Below are 7,405 nucleotides of genomic sequence, written 5' to 3' on the forward strand. Positions count from 1 at the left end.
AATCCCACTCGGGATGCATCACAGAACACTGTGAAATCTTTATCACTGATCGGCAGCGCTAACACCGGTGCTGAAGTTAACCGTCTCTTCAACTCTGCAAAACTTTCCTCACATTCCTCTGACCACACAAACTTCTGATTCTTTCTGGTCAGTCTGGTCATAGGAGCAGCTATCTTCGAGAAGTCTTGAACAAACCTCCGATAGTAGCCTGCCAAACTCAGAAAACTCTTGATCTCGGTCACTGTAGTGGGTGTAGGCCAGTTGGCTACTGCCTCTACCTTTTTGGGATCTACTGCTATACCGTCCTCTGATATAACATGTCCCAAAAAGGAAATGCTCCTTAGCCAGAACTTGCACTTGGAGAACTTGGCATACAAGCCATGCTCTCTCAAGGTTTGCAGCACTATTCGAAGATGCTGGGCATAGTCCTCTGCATTCCTGGAGTACACCAAGATATCATCAATAAAGACGATCACAAAACGATCCAAGTACTCCCTGAAAACCCTGTTCATGAGATCCATGAATGCTGCAGGGGCGTTAGTCAACCCGAACGGCATCACAAGGAACTCATAATGCCCATATCTGGTTCGGAAAGCAGTCTTGGATACATCTCCTTCCCTGATCTTCAACTGGTGGTATCCGGATCTCAGATCTATTTTAGAAAAACAACCTGCTCCTGCCAGCTGGTCGAATAGATCATCGATCCTGGGTAAAGGATACTTGTTTTTGATAGTGACTTTGTTCAACTGTCTGTAGTCGACACAAAGTCTAAGAGGTCCATCCTTCTTTCTGACAAACAACACTGGAGCACCCCAGGGTGAGGTACTCGGGCGGATGAAACCCTTAGCTACCAAATCCTGTAACTGCTCTTTCAACTCTCGCAACTCTGCTGGTGCCATCCTGTAGGGAGGAATAGAGATCGGTCTGGCATTGGGCATCAACTCAATCTCGAACTCTATTTCCCTATCCGGTGGTAGTCCTGGAAGCTCTTCAGGAAACAAATCTGGGAAGTCTCTAACAACTGGTACTGAGGATGGTTCCCTAACCTGACTGTCTAGCTCTCTCACATAAGCTAGGAACCCCTGACACCCCTTCCTTAACATTCTACGAGCCTGGAGGGCTGATATCAAACCCCTAGGTGTCCCTCTCCTGTCTCCTCTGAAGACACACTCTGACCCATCCTGGTCTCTGACACAGACTACCTTGTCTCTACAGTTCAAGGTAGCATCATACGTAGATAACCAATCCATCCCTAGAATGACATCAAAATCTGTCAACTCTAGAACCACCAGGTCAGCTGGAAGGTATCTACCCTCTATGCACACTGGACTGAACCGACAGACTGACTCTGCCAAAGATGGATCACATTTGGGTCCACTGACCCATAGAGGACACTCTAACTCAGACACTATCAAACCCAACCTCTCTGCAGCTCTAGAAGAAATGAAAGAGTGAGAAGCACCGGGGTCCATTAAAGCATACACCTCTGAACACCCAATGATGAGATTACCTGACACCACCGTGTTCGACGTGTCTGCCTCCTGCTGAGTCAGGGTGAAAATCCGTGCTGGGGCTGACGGCCCTGCACCTCGGGAACCCATCCCTGATGAAGAGGCTACCCCTCTTCCTCTTCCTCTGCCACTGCTTGGTGGTACGGCTGAAGCTACGGGCTGAACTACACTGCCCGCACTCATCTGCTGGGATGGTGCAACCAAAGTCGCCTGAGGACATTCCCGTGCATAATGTCCCTCCTGCCCACATCTATAGCAGGCTGTGGATCCCAACTGACAAGCTCCTCTATGCTGTTTGCCACACCTCTTGCACACTGGAAAATCTGCGCCAGAACTGGAGCCACTACTCATTCCCAGACCCGACTTAAGCCTATTCCAGAATTTGCCTCTCTTTCCTCTGAATTTCTCCCATCTCTTCTTACTTGCACTTACTGTACCCTGTAAGGAGGAACCTGGTTTAACACCAGAAGACTGTGCCTTGACTACACCTTGACTTATAGCACTGGCCTCCATCTTTCTAGCAGCATCCACAATAGAGTGGAAACTTTCCTTCTCCGCATGAAGAATCAAAGAGAAATACCTGGGATGAAGCCTTATGGCATATCTCTTTGCCTTCTTCTGATCTGTATCATATGCCTGACCGACATATGGCAACAATTCCAGGAACTTATCTGTATAGTCATCAACGCTCATCTCCTCCGTCTGTCGCAACTGCTCAAACTCCACAACTTTTAGTTCCCTGGAACTGTCAGGAAAAGCCCATCCAGCAAATTCATTGGCGAACTCTTCCCATGTCATACTCTCAAGTCTCGGGTCCACATAGTTCTTGAACCATTCTCTAGCTTTCTTACACTTTAAAGTGAACCCTGCCATCTCAATAGCTCTACCATCATCTGCTCCCAACTCACTTGTTATCATTCTAACTGCACTGAGATACTCAAAGGGATCATCTCCTATATTGAATTTCGGAGCATCCAACTTTAAGTACTCGGTCATCTTCACCTTACTTCCCCCTGAAGAACTGGGTTGCTGTACTTCCACAACAGGGGCTACTGGTTCAGGAGGTGGTGGTGGAGGAACTGATTCCCTCACTTCAGGCTGTACTGGACTTGGATGAACAGGTGGGGGTGGATACATGTGATATGGTGGATAAAAGGAAGGATAGGGCATATATGGCATGTAGGGTGGATATGGGGCAAAACTGGAGTAATCCGACGTGCCTCCCATCGGATACTCTGGGCCCTGTGGAAAGGGTGGATAGCCAAACCCAGAGGCCTGAACGCCTCTCTGGGACTCCCCCATACCTTCTTCTGACCTTCCTACACCCATGCTTGCATCTCTACTCTGATCCTCTTCCCTCACACCTCTTTCTTCTACTGACCTTCCCCCTCTGCTTACTCCTCTCCTGCTCTCGTCAGAAGACCTTCTCGGGTCTCGTGTCGTTCCTTCCCTGCTTGACCTATGAGATCTTGCCCTTGGCAAGGCAGGTGGACGAGCAGCTGTACCCTCACTTACAAGTGGGACTCCAGTCAATCTCGCGGATCGACGAGTTCCTCGCATCTTCACTCTCTGGAAAACAACAAATCACATAACACATCAGCAACACATCAAAAACATGCACATGCATAACTCAGGGCATTGCACATCAGCATAACATCCTATCCTCGTGGACATGTTTTTCCTATGGTGCTTGACCTGCTAAACCTCTCTATGAGCCCAACTCTCTCTATAGGTCCGACCATATGAACCTAGGGCTCTGATACCAATCTGTAACAGCCCGGAAACCGAACTGCCACCGGCACTAGGATCCAGATCGACTTAAGGTCGCCGGGACCCGTAGTAAGCCTGCTATCCTGTCTGTATACCTGTGAAATCCCATACATGATCATACATTTTCTGTAAAAACATAAAACTTTTCTTTATTCCAAGGCTTAACCTGTGCATGCACTCTCTCTGTGCTCTACCAATCCCTACTAGAGCTCCTCATGGCTCTAGGCGGATCAATCTCATAATATTAAGCCTGGTTTTGCTCATAAACATACAACAATATATGTAAACATAAACTGATCATGTGCAAAGAACAAGGGATTACAACTCTTATAGTCAAGCACCATTCTATACACTGTACATATACATTATCTCTATACATATACATGTCCACACTAGCTATTACAATACTCTGTACTCTTCCTGTACCCTGCTGAGTTCTCTCTGATCTCTGAACCTGCACAACTGAAGTTAGGGGAGAGGGATGAGCTACGATAGCCCAGTGAGTAGAATAGGCAAATACAGGTGATAAAACATGCTCTCATGGAATGCAACACAGAATCACATCACCTCGGCCGGACGGATCAAAACTCCCTCTATCTCATCTGGGGTACCTAAGTACCATGTGCCTGGTCCCCGTAGGGCTGTTCCAGGTCTTTATGCCTGGTCCTCGTAAGGCTGTTCCAGGTCTTTCCTCTGAGGGCTAATGAATCCTCACGAAGTCCGTGCCGTCTCACATAAGCAATGTACAAGGAGCAGTGCCAAGTACAAGGATAAATGCAATGCATCATCTTTGTGTACACTAATGCACTCACCCTAGAGCATATTCATGATGCATGAAGCATGATAAAATATTCAGTTGTCAGATTAAAACATTAAGTTAAATTCCACTCACCTGGTTATCTCTGCACTGACTCTGCAGGTTCTGACACTGAACTCACTGCTGACCTCCCTGATTCCTCTGGTCCGTACCTACACAGGTGGACTCAAATGAGGGACTAAACTCACTCAAGAACATCTCTACGAAACTCCCCAAAACCCCTCTAAACAATCCTAAAACCATCACACAAAACATGCAAAGGAAAGCTGGACAGGGCACTTTCGGCGGCAGGTTCGGCGGCCGAAACCCTACTCCAGAGACGAAACTCATGCATGTTCGGCGGCACATTCGGCGGCCGAAGGTCTCGTCCAGAGACGAAACTCACACACTTTCGGCGGCCGAACTCCCTCTTTCGGCGGCCGAAAGTCCCTTTCTAAACCGAAAGCCTAGCTTTCGGGGGCAACCTTTGGCAGCCGAACTGCCTCCACAAAGGGTTCGGCGGCCGAACCTGGTTTTGCCCGAAGGGCAGAACCCTGCTCTGTTTCATGCAAACTTTGTCCAAAAACCTACAAACATGCATAGCAACTACTCCCAACTAGCATATACACCTATATATGCACAAAGGGGTCTAAAACTATCCTAAAACCCCAAACAAACATAGCACATAACACTTAAACATGCTGGAACACCACAAATCACCAAAAACCACACCTAAACCTAAACATGCAAACTACCCATACAAACTTCATAAAACCTTTCAAAATCATCAAAGAAGCTCAGGATCTTCACTTACCTCTTACACAACTTGAGGATGAAGGATCCTAACGTGGAGATATGAAGAAAAACTCTTCCAAAGCTCCAAGCTTCAAACCTTGGTTCTTTTGCTCAAAACCTTCATAAGTCACCAAAACTCTTAAAACTCTTGAAAGATTTGATGAAAATCATGGAAAACATGAAAGTCAACGTAGGAGAGGCTGAAACTCACCTCTGGCTGCAAGTGGAGGAGAAATAACCTCCTTCCACCGACCCTTGGCCCTTTTATAGGTGGCTGGCCAGACCACCTTCGGCAGCCGAACGTGAAGCCGCAACCATGCAATGTTCGGCGGCCGAAAGTGACCTTCGGCGGCCGAACCTTTGCATTTCTCCCTTGTTGCTTTTCTTTCAAAACTCAATGCTTCTTACACTTCAAAACATGAAAACAAGTGAAAATACCTTGGAAAACATATGCATTACCCTTCTCGAGGGTTCCGACACCCGAGATTCCACCGGACTACAGGAATTCCGATGCCGGACTCGAGCCGGGTATTACAACAAGCAATAGGGCAGGAACCAGCAAATGAGCCACCTCCAGCAGCCCCCCAGCAGGATGCTCCTCGGCCACCTGAAGACGAAGCTCCCAACCAGACAGTAGAGGCTCGTCTCAGAAGGATTGAAGATCGAATGCAAAGGATGGAGCACTTGTTGGACCTGCTGGTGGACCATTTTCTGCCCCAGCACCGTGACAGATAGCGATTTGCCCAGTGATTGCCCAAGTCACTGGTCAAATCACTCACAGGCCAGGGAGTCCCTTTCCCTTTTCTCCTTCATTTTTTCTATATGTTTATTCACACATTGAGGACAATATGTGGGATAGGTGTGGGGGTACTGGAGAGTATTTATTCACTGATCACACCATCTTTTGTTTCTTCTTGTTTCTTTTTGTTTCTTTTTTCTTTTTTTCATTATTCCTACCCTTTTTTGCACACACCAGAATTTTTTTTTTCACACTCCTAGCACACACACACAGAATTTTGTAGCTAATTGCTTTACTCAACATAGTTAACAAGGTTGAAAGAGTGCCCTTATCTCATGACCCCATTGATTTGCCACCCCTTTAAGCCTAAATTGAATCATTCACAGTATGTTACCTTCACTTAGGGAGTTTTTCTCTTGAATTGAATCCTTAAATTTGCTAAGGTCAAGGGAAATAAAAATACAAATACATGCAAACACAAAGTTAGTGTAACTCCCTATGAGCTGATTTGCCCAAATTATCATGAAAAACCAGCACAAAGCACAAATCACAAACTTGTTCCAATGGTCTAAGACTATGAACTGAGTCTAATAGCCACTTGGAGAAGTAACTGACTAATTAACCGAGGGTGTATCACCCATGTACACAATCGCGTAAAAAGGTCAGTAACTTTTTCAAGCAAATAAGTTTCGATGGTCTAGACTATGAACAGAGCTAGTAGCCACTTGAACAAGTGACTAACTGAGTAACCGGGGGTGTATCACCCATGTACACAATCGCGTAAAAAGGTTAGTGATTTTTTCAGGCAAGGATAAGAATAAGTGCTGCTGAAAATAAAAACAAAAATAAAAAAAAAATAGAGAAGAGAAAAGGGGCAAGTCACTCCTAGGGGTTGCATTAAAACTAACATAAAGGATTAAGCATAATTGATTCAAAAACCTTTCTCTTGACCATGGTAGGTGAAAGGAAACAAGGAAAGGAGAGGATGACCTTAGTGCATGTACTCTATACTGTGATAATTCAGATTAGGAGTCTAGGGGGGGCTGATTAAGTGGTACTTAGGCTCTAAGGAAAAAGGGGACTTGATTGGCTAAGTTATTTGTTGCTTGAGGACAAGCAACAAGCTAGGTGTGGGGGTATTTGATCAAGCATAAATTAGCCACATTTTTATTATCTTTTTTATTGTTTATTTACACATTTTTTAGTTTAATTTATGGTTTCTATCTTGTTTTTACAGAAAAGGAAAGAATTGGAAAATTGGAGAAAAAGTGCAGAAAATTGACAGAAAAGTGATTGGGTCAGTGATTTGCCCAGTGATCTGCCCAGTTCAAGCTGAAGCAGAAATCTGGAGGCAACAGGCAGAAGTGATATGGGCAGTGATTTGCCCAGGACACTCGAGGACACTGGCCAAATCACTCGCAGAAGACAGAGAGAACTGACTGGCAGAAACGTGATCAGGTCTGTGATTTGCCCAATCCCTTGAAGAAACTGGTCAAATCGTCGGGCAAATCACTTCGACAGTAGAAAATACAGCAGAGCGGGAAATTGTTCAGAAAACCGAATTTCAAGTTTTCAGAAGTCCAAATCCAACTCAATCACTACCAAAACAATTCCAAGAGCCACGAAAGAGTTTCTCACCTAAGGAATTCCAGTTGCAATTAAATTCAACATCAAAAGAGGAGTCACAAGCCAAATTAAAAAGGGATTTCAAAACCCTAGAAGGATGGAACTCTTCAACTATAAAAGGGCAACCTCCAAACCAGCAAAGGCATCTTCTGCTGAGGAATTGAACTC

The sequence above is a fragment of the Manihot esculenta genome, chromosome 13 (genome assembly GCF_001659605.2).
Source record: "Manihot esculenta cultivar AM560-2 chromosome 13, M.esculenta_v8, whole genome shotgun sequence".
In the NCBI taxonomy this organism is placed as follows: domain Eukaryota; kingdom Viridiplantae; phylum Streptophyta; class Magnoliopsida; order Malpighiales; family Euphorbiaceae; genus Manihot; species Manihot esculenta.